The 13,732-nt window shown below is 39.0% G+C and overlaps 1 protein-coding gene across 18 annotated transcripts in view; it reads left to right on the top strand.

Annotated features, from left to right (window-relative positions):
• Mbnl1 (muscleblind like splicing regulator 1) overlaps window positions 1-13,732 on the top strand; it is a 169,859-nt gene that overhangs the window by 82,184 nt on the left and 73,943 nt on the right. Inside the window, exon 2 of one of the 18 annotated variants that reach the window (XM_038347456.1) lies at window positions 3,312-3,539. The exons of the other annotated variants lie outside the window; for them this stretch is intronic. The gene's annotated coding sequence lies outside the window, so the exon portion shown is untranslated. The remainder of the gene's footprint in view (window positions 1-3,311; window positions 3,540-13,732) is intronic. 18 annotated transcript variants of the gene reach the window in all.

Raw genomic sequence — 13,732 nt, 5'->3', positions numbered from 1 at the left:
TACAAGAGCTAGATCCAGGACAGGCTCTAGAAACTACAGGGAAACCCTATCTCGAAAAACCAAAAAAAAAAAAAAATATGGAAACAGAGAAACATTGCTCGTTCTGTAAAAATCACAAGAACTGATGTTTCCCCATGTAGTTAGAATGTTGTACAAGTTATGAAAACAGTGGTCTTTGCAAAAGTGTTTCTATTCCAGGAAGGCAGTTAGAGTATTATTTTAAAATTGACCAAAATCTCGTGGTAGCAATTATTTTACATGGTAGCTTTCTTTCAGCAACAGGTTTTAAGTTAGGTAATTTGTTTGCTGGGTGTGAGGAGGGTAAAGAAAGTATGGAAGGGTAAGTGTGGTTTCCTTAGGATCAACGTTTATAGGATTGGAAACTTAGTATCTCATAGTAACAGGATTTGTGTCACTCGTTTGGAGAACAGATTTTAAGTATGCTCGCAGAAATACACCTGTTTTGACACTTAGTGTGGGATAAGTGCAAACACATGCGTAGTTTGTGTGGGTGTGGAACAAAGAAGAATGCTTTGGCTAACATCCTGCAGGGTGTGGACCTGACACTGTTCCAGCTACTGCTGCCACTGACGGATGCTAATACTGTGGCATGGAAAATGGCTGACCAGGAAACTCCCAACTGTTAGTGCTGTAGCAGTTATAGGGGATGTGTTTAAGGGAAGCACCTTGGGTCCTTTCAGTGGCAGAAACTGTATACTATCCATGGAAGATGAAGCGTGAAGTTGGCTAATGGATGTTGGTGAGTGAGGCAAATGGGAAGGCAGCTAAGATGTTGAGAGATAGGCTAGCATTTCAGGATTCTGTGGGAAAAGAACCTCTGAGGCTATGTACATTGAGAACTCGTTTAAGAAAGGGGTGTTCTACATGTTAGTGCCTGATCTGTAGCTTGCTTAGTTAGCTTCATAAGTAGAGATAGCATTTACTCACAATCAGGCTAATTCTCAAACTGGATTGACAGTTCAACCAAAGGGATAGAGTCTTCCATAGAATTTTTTATTCTGTCTTTTATCTTTTATTCTTGCCCTTGACTTGAGTCACGGTTAAGCTTTCTTAGATGAAAGTAACTATTTTCCTTTCACTTGTAATGCAAGCCTGCTTTATTCATACTAGTAGGTTATAGTTTTTAAATTAAATTGATGTGCATGAGTCTTGTCAGGAACATTATTTTCAAGTAGAGAGACTTATGTAAGCAAATTAGTATAATAATGCTTATGTTAATCAGATAGTGTTTGACTTTTATATTATTCATTAATACTCTGAATGAACTAGTATTTTCTTTCTTCAAAATAGAACTCATTTTTTGGTATAGAGATACATTTTCTCATGACTTGTATCAGGCACTAATAACACACCCATTAACATCTTGTGTGTTTATCTCATAGTTTGGGAGAAATACTAATTTAAAATTTTCCCTAAGTCTGTAGACCACAGTTTTTCCTAGACTAATTAGCCTATATTAATACTTAAGAGATATTTTCTAAAATCTGCAACAGTTACATTTGAGAACTTAATGTAAATGGTAAAGGCTGTGGCAAGTATCACTGAAACAAATGTGCTCCAAAATCTAAGCCTACTGAAATAGGACTCTTAAAGGGAAATGCAAGGCTATCACAGTATCTTAGTGTACAAATGGCATTTGCTGTGCACGCCTGGAGCCCAGGCTCATCCCTGTAGCCAACTACAGGTGGACAGAAAGACTTCACAGTGATGCCCTCTGCCCTCCTTGTATGTGCCATGACACATGTGCCTCCACATGCCATGTATACACACACACACACACACACACACACACACGAGAGAGAGAGAGAGAGAGAGAGAGAGAGAGAGAGAGAGAGAGAACAAATTTCTAAAAACAGAAATTGAGATTCTTTGTTCTCTTTATAAAATCACTATTTCTTCCAAATTAACATGCTAATTGCTTAATGAGAGCTGGCTATATGGTAGCATTGTTTCTATTTTATTTTATTTTATTTTATTTTATAACAATACTTGGTTCTTGGTGACTTTTCAGACATAGGTAAACTTCCCTTCCCTCCAATAAATAGCTTTATTTCATATATTATTGACCGTCTATGAGGAAGGGAATTAACTTTGTTTTAAAAGGGTTATTTTAAACAGTCACTAAATTACTTGAGCTTTTGTGTACCAACTGAACAGATTATTGCTAGCATTTCAGTTGCTCTGAAAATGAAGTTGATACCCAAAGTGAAGAATTACACACACGTAGCTATCCTTATGTCTTTTCACACCTATGTCCAGATGTCCAAAAGCAAGTCTAAAGTACTGCTCATCGTTAATTTGCTCATAATTTTATAAAGTGAAAATGCCCAAGTTATCACAGTCATTTTCATTTTGATATTACTAACATCTTCTCAACATTTATACTTAGTTTCTAAGTTTCATCCTGCTTACCAAAGCAGAGTTACCTGAGATCTATCTCCTGCATGATCTAGTGGACATAGTAAGTAACTTGGCATGAGCTCCTCAAGGCTTGTGGGAGTGGACTGAACTGACACATTTGCCTTTCCTTTCTGGTTCTCTTGTCTTTCTTAGCTTCATCTCTTGCCCTTGTCAAGCCTGTACATTCCTTAAATACCTCCATTTTTTTTTTTCCTTTTTTTTTTTTTAAATCAGATTCTTCTCTTCGTCAAATTCCCTGTTCACCCTCATCTGATTCTGGTTGAAAGTGATATAGTTTGAAATATGTGTTGCACAATTAGAAAATAATTATTTCTCTCAAGTAGTTTTTAAAAAACTAATTGAGTTTAATCTGTGTCTTCCTATTTTCTCTTCCAATTCTACACAGCATTGGCTTTCTACCTCTTGCCTGTGGACCAGCTTCCTGGGGACTTTTTTTTTTTACATTTATAAATTAATTTGATATGAAGGGTGTAGAAGTTTTATGCTACTTTTGGAATTTTAACATTAGTACAGCAGGCATGCCATTCCATGTGTCCCCCACTTTTCTTTCTAGAACTAGCCCTCCATCCCCTTCATCCATGGCTTTCTGTGGGATGTGTGAATGGCTGCCCCATGTATTTTGTTGCAATTCTCCATTGCTTCTTGTGTCCTGGTGGGAATCTTGGTGATTGTTCTCAGTTGCTACCTGAGCTCTGTGCTGGTTGCTGCTCTCCTCCCAGGGTCTTGTGCTGGCTGGTCATGTCTCTACCTTCTTGGCACTGCCCCTTGGTAGAACCATGGTCCCTGGATGGCTGCCTCTAAACCCTTGTGAGGGTGGGGAGTATTCCTCCCCCTGCTGCTACAATTGAGCTCTGTGTTGGGTCCCACAGAGCCCTCTACACTTGCTTCCATTTGCGAAGGCTTCCCGAGCTTTGGCTGTGGCTCAGTGGTCCTACTGTCCAAACCCTGAAACTTTCCTAGCTTCGACACTCAGTGGTAGCAGCAGGTGTTGGGATTTCTCCGACTCCTAAGGCCTTGGGAGGAAGAGAGTGGCTGTTGACATAGACCTCAAGAATTTTAAGAGTACGCCAGGAAACTTCTCCAGAAGATATGTAAAGGTAAGAATCTGGTTTCTCTAGGAAGTTATTTCACATGCAAAGGAAACAAAACCTCTGGCTGTGGGTTTAACGTAAATGGATTTTAGTAATGAATACATAGAGAATTCTTGTTTGCTAACATAGCCAAAACTTGTCCTTCAGTGGACAGATACTTACTGCAAACGTTTTTTTGGGGGGTAGGGTGGTTCTGTGTGAATTTTACTTTTCTATTCTATTTTATTTATTTCTATTCTTATTTTACTTATTCGAAATTTTGGCATTGAACAAACTTGACGTATTTTACTTCATGATTTGCGTTTGGAATTTGAAGCACCTTGTCCCTCCATCTTAGAGTCTTCTCTGTGTCTTTAGTAAGGTTGTTTTTGAGATTTAAAATGGATAAAAAAGAAAATCTTCTATTTTATCAAAAATGCCTGTATTTTAGTTACCCCTCCATTGAATATTTAAAACAACAACAAAAAAATACTAAACGAGTTGCATACTCCATTCTTCTAACTAGAAAGCGGGAGTACAGGGTTGATGTGGTAGCACAGCACACAGTTGTCCCTTGTTGGAGTTCCTGCCGCACATTCAGGCACTCTAATAACACAGCAGTCTCTTTCCTCTGGGATTTGTTCTTTTTTCTTCTCCTTCTGCCCTTCCCTTCCCTCATTCACGTGTGTACACACACACACACACACACACACACACACACAATTCTCACTCAACTCTTCCATCTGAGTCTCCAGTGCTGGCATTACAAGTGGGAGCCACAACCTGAGCCTGTTTGCAGTTTTCAGGGTTATCCCTCTGTGTCTAGTTAATGAGGGAAACGTACCTGTGAGTAGGTACAGGATCTGCATTGGGTGCTAGTGCTGCTGTTTCTGAGCTGTGGAAGGAGGTAGTACGAACCATGCACACAGAAGTACCGCACCGTGCCTCCACGTAGCTTATTTCTAGCATAATTCACTCTGCCCTCACAGGCACTGATCTGGGGGTGAACTTTCTGATTTCAGCATTCCTATCAATTCATAACATTCTGAAACCTTTTTAAAACTATAAATCTAATTATCTTAATCAATACTCTATGCTAGAACCAAAGTTCAACCTAATTATAGTACTATAGTTAAAGTATATCCTTGTTCGTAACTCTGCAAACTGAAAATATATTTGGTAATATTTGTTTCTATTCTGTTTGTGTTCAGCCCATTTAGTCATTTACAAACCAAGGTGTGGGGAAGAAGACTAGGAGACTGCATGATGCTGAAGCTTGCCTTGTGTGCACCTCTCTTGCTGTATTTCTCTGGAGGGAGAGCTTAGATTCTCTTGGGGTGGAATAACAGATGAATATAAGAATGTAAACTGTCAAAACTAATGAAAATACCTGTAAATTAATTGCTAATGGTAGTTATTTCAAGAAGAGTATGAATTCTTGTCCATGTAAGCCTTTTCAGAAAATAAGATCCAGACCCCAGCTTCTGCATAACTCAGCTGAGCTGAAACTTAAACACTGTCCATCCCTGCCTTTTCTCGTCTTCCCTGGAGCAGAGACCTCTATGGGTTTGGGGGGGTGGTGATATTTACAGTAGATGGTGAACTAAGCAAATATAAAGTTTTTATTATTTATTTTACCCACTGTAACAATTAAGTCAAAGTCTGTAAGCTTCATTAGACATGCCCATGTAGAAAAGAAATGAAAGAACATACCTGTGCTTTGTCAGAGCAACTGAATGGAAAGATAAATGCAGGGCTGTGACCACATGCTGATACTTTAGAGATTTGTAAAACACTCCTATTTATTATTCATTTTTATATAGAGCTAAAGGCATATTGATCAGTTTTACAGAATTGAAATGATCTCTTTGTTAATTTTCATATTTTATTGATTGCCTACCTTTGAATCTCATCTAATTTTTTTCATAGAAGACTTGAGGTAGGGATAAGAGGGAGGTAAGAGAAGAGTAGGGGAGAAGGTAATGATAATACATATACCTGTATGAAATGGTCAAATAAAATTAATAAAAAAGAAACATGATACTGTTATCATTGTATCATGAAGATGAGCAAAGTAAGACTTTATGAAATTGAACAGCCCACCATGGTCTTTACCCTAGGGCTCACTGGCCTGCAAAGGTCTTCACCCCAGGGATCACTGGCCCACCATGGTTTTCACCCCAGGGCTAATTGGCCCACCATGGTCTTCCGTCGAGGGCTCAATGGCCCACCATGGTCTTCAGTCCAGGGATCACTGGCCCACCATGGTCTTCTCTCCAGGGCTCACTGGCCCACCATGGTCTTCTCTCCAGGGCTCACTGGCCCACCATGGTCTTCACCAGGGCTCACTGTCCCACCAAGGCCTTCACTCCTGACTGACACCAGAAATTGCAGGTACAGAAGCTGACTGTAAGATCCTTGCTCTTTGAACACCCTCTGCATTGGGTGCCAGCCTTCTGTTCTCATCCTTTGTATAACTCAGTGCTACCAAGGGGAATCAACACAGCCCCCACCCAGTTCATTCTAGACCGCTATCTGGCTTTGTGACCTTGGGCTGCTTAGTTGCAGTCTTCTCTCAGCTATAGTCTCTCCCTCTCTAAAATATGCATAATATTATCTCCTTGTCAGAGGTTTTATGAAGATTTAATGAGACAGTTTGTGCCAGCACTTAGCACAGTGGCTAGCATACAGAAAATGGTGAAAGTGTGGCTGTTACTGTGTCATTTTTCCAAGGTCACACTGCTGGAAAATGATTGAGTCACAACTCAAATGCAAGTGTTTCTGAATCAAAAAGTAAACGAAACTAGAATAGATACACTTACATATGCACACGAGCTACTACTCGTGTAGAAACTGCAAAACAAAGGTCATACTCTTTCTGGACCTTGAACCTTATAGTCTTCCCTCTCCTCTGATACACACATGCGCATGCGCACACACACACACACACACACACACACACACACACACACATACATGGATGATAAGAGGTAGAAGTAAATACCACTGACTAGTGGGTCACATGAACTCTTCCATTGAGAATTAGAATTTCACTTCCAGCGTTTAGAAGCTGTGATCTTAAACAAATTTCTTAATCCCTCTGCTGTTCCTTATAAATTATGTTAAAAATAATAAAATTAAAGAATCATTGCATGTATTATCACAGACATTAAATGATAAAAATACAAATTAAAGGCTCAAATAACTATTAACTCTTATTAACTGTTGACTGAGATGTAAACATTTTTTTAACCGCATAGTGTCTTTATTAAATTAACATGTCTGATTAGTGAAAACCATTCAGAGGTAGATAGGCCTTCCATTGTCTAAGGACTAAAGTGTGTTCCCTATTAGATCTTTGTCATGACACAGACAGACAGTGGAAAAGGGGAAAAACATCAAAGACTGAACACAAATAATTGGAGAAGGGAAGACATTCTTTTCATCTTGCCTAATGTTTGCTACTAACACTGGAGTGTCCCAGATAGTGAGAATAATGGAAGCTACACAGATGATAGAATATTCTTTCTATCTTTCCTCTTTTTTATTGATTTTGTTGAACTATACTTTTTTTTCTGCTCCCCTCCCATCCTCTCCCCTCCCCTTCAACCTTCTCCCAAGGTCCCCATGCTCCCAATTTACTCAGGAGATCTTTTTCTATTTCCCATGTAGATTAGATCCATGTATGTCTCTCTTAGGGTCCTCATTGTTGTCTAGGTTCTCTGGGATTATGATTTGTAGGCTGGTTTTCTTTGCTTTATGTTTAAAAACCACTTGTGTGTGAGTACATATGATAATTGTCTTTCTGGTGGTCATTTGCTGAAGGAGTCAGAGGCAGGAAGATCATGAGTTCTAGGCCAGCCTGGGCTATCTTTATTCTTTGAAGGAGAACCCAAACTAGCAGCGAAGGCTCATCCTGAAGAGAGAGAGAGAGAGTCATCAAAATTAAAATATCTGGATTTAACTTTGAATGCTACCTATTGGTATTGGATTCAAGGTGTTGCATTTTTTTTTTCAATGAGGGTTTTGCTATTCTTTGACCTCTTACTAGATTTGAAAAGCTCAAGACCAGGGATTTATGTATTGATTTATAATCTCAGCACAGTGTCTAGGAAAACTATGGACACTTATGTTTAATTAGATTAAAGGAATTATATTGCAAAAATGAGTAAAAAGGTTAACTTTAGGATATAATGGTGCCAAAGTTATTAGAAAGAAAGGCTATGGCATGAAAGCTTGGGGCCCCACGAATCGCTAGGGATGAAGGGACAAATGAGGACAGGTTGGTGAAGTGTGTGGTTGTGTTTTCCAATGCCTGGCCAAGGAAATGCAGGCACTGAAATGTGCCATACAGCACTTAGCACAGGAATAACGTGTTCAAAGTCACTCACGAGCACACATCACCGCTGAGGAATGGAGAACTAAAGGAACCCCCTGACATTTTATGTTTTTCATGCTGAAAAATATACCTAGCATTAGAAATTCAATTGATGCCAGAATATGGAGGGGCAAAGTATTAGAAATATGTCTTTGGTGTATATTTTTTGAAGAAATTCTCAAAACATGGTTTAAAACATACAATATTGTGAAATTGTAATTTGCAACAAAAATGTCAAGGAGTTATGTGTATGACAGAGAAAGGGTATAGTTCTAAAAAGCTGAAGTGTTTGCAGGGGGTTATTGGAATAGCTTGATGTTTGTTTTGTATTAAAACACTAAATGCACATTTGATGTTTATTCACAGATACAGTATGGTAAAGGCTTCTCTCATCCTTTATTAAAACAAGAAGCCTAAAAAAAAAAAAGAAAGAAAGAAAATGCTCCATAGTAAAGCAAACACTTTGTGTTGATATATCTCAAACTAAGGCGGAACGGGTGCTCTCTTGGGCTGCTAACCTGTCCACTTGGCTTCAGTCACACACTGTGTTTAGCAGTTGTGGCCACGTACAAAAGAGGGAAGTAGTAGGACCATTCTCTGGCTGCTGTAAGAGTGAGTTCAGCTCTATGTAAGAGACATTCAGGTGTCTAAGCTACATGCATTCACAACTTGTATTCAGATTCTGGGGAGTGTATGCTGTCGCCCGTAAAGAGCATATTTAGACAATATCAGGCAAGAGTAAAAATCAAACCACATGAGCAAATGTTCCATGAACATTTGTGTCTTTATTTGAAAAAGACCATATGTTGCAGCAGCACTCCACAAAGATTCAGATAGTGCTGGACTTTCAAGAATATCATCAGAACAAACTTAAACCGAGCACACATTTCAAAATTCTTTGCTATAAAAACATACACGGATATAAAAGGTAATCATAGGATTGAGTGTGAATGGAGGAAAATTAGAACTACCGTGCACCTCCTTATGTAAAAAGGGCCACTACGATTTTTGAATGTGACTGGGTATGGCCTCTTCATTTGCCTTTCTGATGCTGATGTTTGAATTAGAGAGTTCTGCCATGGTAGAGATGTCGTCCTCTCTTACCCTGGTGAACTTTCTTTTTCATTTTGTTTCTTACTTTCTCATGCCCACTTTTAGTTTTTGTTGGCAGCTTGCTGTTTGTGTTTTAATTAGGTGGTAAATTGGTGATATTTTGGAAGCAGTACATACTAACTAGTAAAAATGAAACCCATTATAAAATCTTTGACACATGAATAACTTAGATAAATAGGGTGCAGCTTCTTCCCCCGCTTCCCATTTCTTTGTCGTGGAATGTGTGTGTGTGGCGGTTTAATTTGCTTTATTTTCCTCTGTTGTAAAATATAAGATAACGCAGTGTAATTGAGATCAGTGAGGTCTCTCCCTAAGGAGAATTTTGTCTGGAGGGGAAAAAAAGTGCTAAGGTTGAAAGTATTGTAAGCTAAATATAAACATCTAGATCATACGATGTAAATTCCAGAAATTTTATCCCATTTCTAGTAAAATTAGAAATGTTCCATTTTAGCCTTGTGGTTAAGAATATCAGGTCCAGAGCCAGAGAATCCCCGAAACCGTCCATCTTCCATGTAATGGTTGCACTGCCCATGAAGGTTCCCGATGTTGTTACACTGGGGAACACCGATTTCTAGTCTCTGTAGTGGGTACAATAATAGACCATAAGGTTCCTTGAGGATTAATATAAATTAGAAGTCCATTGAGCCATGCCTGAAATACACTGAATACTAAGAAAGTTGTTGTTCTTCTTTAACTTCTTGTTTAATAAGAGAGAACAGAGAGAGGGAAGTGGTTTGAAAAGGCAAATAGAACAGAGTAAGAATCCCTCCAGCCTAGAAGTCAGCAGGGTCAGATCTGTGAGGAGCATGAGCTCACAGCCACAGGGGAGTGAAGAGAGAGCGCTAAGCCAGAGACAGAAATCACAGGAAGTCCTTGGCAAGGCTGTTGTTGTTTGGTATGGTGCCCCTTTGGAAAATGTTACCTTTCCCTTGCTGAGCCTACTCAAGGGCAGTCCTGAATGTTGACATATAGTTGGGCAACATACTGTGGCTACCTTCTTATAACCCTAAATATTCAGTTATTTCATATAACATAATCTAGATTCATTAGTTTTGGAACATTCCATATTTATTTTCGCTGCATTGTCCTACATTTTCCCATATAGATTTTGCACTTGCTATTGTCATTTGGAATAAGCCTGATGACTATCACTAACTGCGTATACAGTCATCCAACATTTTTCATAGAGTAACTCCAGTGGTAGTTTCTTTGTTTCCTTCTTTTTTTTTTTTTTTTTTTTTTTTTTTTTTTTTTTTTTTTTTGGGAAGGTTTTCTCTATGTAGGCCCAGCTATCCTGGAACTCATGGCTGTTCAGTAACATTTTTTTTTTGGTTTTTCGAGACAGGATTTCCCTGTAGTTTCTAGAGCCTGTCCTGGAACTAGCTCTTGTAGACCAGGCTGGCCTCAAACTCAGAGATCCGCCTTCCTCTGCCTCCCGAGTGCTGGGATTAAAGGCGTGCGCCACCACTGTCCGGGTGTTCAGTAACATTTTGAAGGTTTTCTTCTTCTTTTTTTTTTCTGTTTGAAGCTCACATTATCATTTACTTTAAAAAGTAAAGTTGGGTCAAAAAGGAGACCATTAAAAACCCTGACATAGCAACAGCTTCCCAAAGTGGTTTCTGACTCTGTGATGAGCACTCCCAGGCCTGCTCAGTGCAGTGGCTCTGGTGACATGGTCTGGCAAAGCTGAGCACAGACTTTTGTTGCATTGAACCCTGGGAAAATAAGTTACGTAATTTGCATTTTCAAAGTCCGATAATGAATAGTTAATCTTGTTTCTCACATACAAGTACCACTTTGTCATTATCCTAGCATGTTCGCAAACACTTCACAAAGTAACAACAAAAAAAAACCATTCTTAACTTCACTCAGATACTGTGAAGATGGCAGTATAGAAACAAGATTCCCTTGAAAATGGCATCTAAGCCCAGACGTAGTTGATTTAGAAAAATTCTGAAACAAAAATTATCTAAAAAATATTTTTTTATTTTATGAGGTCAAAGTCACATTTAAAACAAGCAACAGCAATAACATTTTGAAACTGGGCCTAGTAGCACAGGCCTGTAATCCCCGCTGAGTGAGAGGCCAATGCAGGGTAGAAAAGTCAAAGCTGCTTGGGAATACAGAGCAAATGCACCAGCCTGATTAACTTAGCAAAAAGCCTTGTCTCAAAAAGAAAGAAAAGTATTTTTTTAAAGTGTTGTGCTTAGACAGTGGTATTGCAATTGCTTAGTGTACACAGTACTCTAGATACAATACCTAGAACCCCAGCACGCACACACACACACACACACACACACACACACACACACACACACACAAAGAAACTAATATCCAAGACTTGATTATTTTAAAACTGGTACTATCTTCGTAAAAATAATATTTTGCAGGTCCTCAGATTGGATTGAAATTATCCTTCTAATAATATTTAAATGATAACTTTTTCATTTTAAAGCTATATTGCATTTACGTTTCGTGATTTTCATAGGTGTTTTTCTGCTAGTAGCTAAGATTCACTGATGCCTTTAGAGACAGATTAGCTTCACCTGAAGCTCATTTTAATGTACTTGAAGTTTTCAACAGAAGTCAGAGCCTTCTAGTGAAGGAGACTGGAAGCCAGGTGAGAAAAGGGTTAGCAAAGCTTGCACTTGTGAGTTCTCAGCTTTCCAAGGCAGTTTGGGTTCTGCACAGGGCTGCCTGGAGGCTGTGTTCTCTGGAGGCGCCATTGACTTCCTCAAGCTTTCTGGGCTCGTGAAGAAAGTGACCTGGGCATCTTGTGAACCGTTTCTGCAAAGCAGTACCCAGTGAATGGAGGCTCAGAAGAGGGTGGAGAATCCAGTCTTTCCCCTCAGTTTTACTGTTTCTCATTAAAAACATTGAAGTGGAAAAGAAAATCATTTTTAGTATTTGGTAGTGTAACTTTTTAACCTGCTTAAGATAGCGGAGAAGAGTTCAAACACTATTTTCTATTAAAGTACATCGTATATGGCAGGCAATATTTAAAATTTGGTCCTAAAGAATTTCACACATACCTGCTTCCTAAGTGAGAAAGCAATGAGATGGGAGGGAAGGTGGGTACTGAAGACAGAACTGTCTTCTCCTTATGGAAAATGTATTTTTATTTTTATATATCTTGGAAAATGTATTTTTAACCAATACTAGAGAATGGAGAATGTACTAGATCAGCAAGAGTTTCCTGAAATGGCTGGATATGCCTTATGTGTGTTAATGACTAAATGTATATATGAGCAAAAATTTATTTGGGTGAACAAATAAATGACCACATTTAGTAAGTTGTGTGTTACACTTCCTTGTTTTAGGAAAAGTAACCAGTTTTAAGTGCTACAAAACTTAATTGAAATGTATTAAAAATTTATTAAATAGCTTAATGTAACACTCGATTTTAACATGAAAAACAAAACATGTGCTTTGGACCTTTACACAAACACACGATCACAACCCTAGTTCTCTGTTTGATCTGTGCTGTACTGGAGAAGTTCCTGACTTTGTTCTAACTAGAAGAACGAACTGGAGGAGAGGGGCTGGCTGTCATTTCTGACTCATCTAATAATATGAAACTATGTAGTCATCCATCTTGAACAATAAAATCACACAACCCACTCACATGCACTTAGGGAAACAGGCAGTGCTTTGGAAATGGTCGGGCTTACAAAGCAGGCACACTCAGTCTTTTGTATTGTGCTCTTGTTGCTTCTTTTTCAATGTCGTGGTAAGAAAAAGTATCAGGTAGTCACCCCAAGGATTAAAATGTTACCAGTTTGTCCTGGAGCATTGCCTTTTTCTAAGATAAGAAACTTTTTTTTTTATTTTTTTGAGAATTTCCTATACTATAGATTCTGTATTTGCAACATTTCCCTCTTCCTTCTTCCAGTGTTTCTCATGTCTCTCCCATTCCCTTTCAAATCTGTGACCTCTCATCCTTTTACTATAATTGGTGTGTGTGTGTGTGTGTGTGTGTGTGTGTGTGTGATGTGTGAAGTTTATAAGTACAACCTATTGAAATCATTTGTGTTGCTCATATATGTATATTTAGGACTGACTTCTTGGAATTTCCTAATCTATCAGGATTCTCATCCCTGAAGAAAACTTGAGTCTCAGGTCTTCAGTAAGTGTTAATTCCCTGTAGTTCTTCTAGAGTTAAGGCCTTATGGGATTTTTCCCATCCACTTTACCATATGAATTTGGTGGTATCAAGTTTTAGATATAGTTTAGGAAGGGAAGCTAGTGTTAGTTGAGAAAGCAGCACCATGGGGGCTGTTGAAGAATAGTGAAATAACAGACTGTTTTTCCAATAAATGAGGTCACAGGCATCCGTGGAGAGCCAAGGCATGAGAAATCTCTAACTGGAAAACGTGGGTGAAGCTGGGGCTGTATCAGAAAATTCAGCGCTGGAGTCTCAGTGCGAAGATAGCCTGCCACGGACTTGAGAGAGTATGATGGAGACTCTGTTTGGACAATGAGATTGCTCTTACATAGAACCTTGTCCAGGTCTGGGTGATCCACTGCCTGTGTTCTTGCTTGTTTTAATAAGCTTAACAGAATATTGTGAGAAGGTCTGTGTCCTGGCCATACATGCACTGGCTGAACCCTCCCCATTCCAGGGCTCTAATGGATTCGGATATCGTGAGTGGGAGTTGACTAGCACGAGATGGGCTTTGCAGGCCTGCCCCACAACCACAATGCTTGGCTTCGAGGCTCCTTACCTAAG

This window comes from Arvicola amphibius, chromosome 11 (genome assembly GCF_903992535.2).
Source record: "Arvicola amphibius chromosome 11, mArvAmp1.2, whole genome shotgun sequence".
NCBI lineage: Eukaryota > Metazoa > Chordata > Mammalia > Rodentia > Cricetidae > Arvicola > Arvicola amphibius.
Note: the sequence above shows the minus strand (reverse complement) of the source record. Positions and strands in the feature narration are given on the sequence as shown.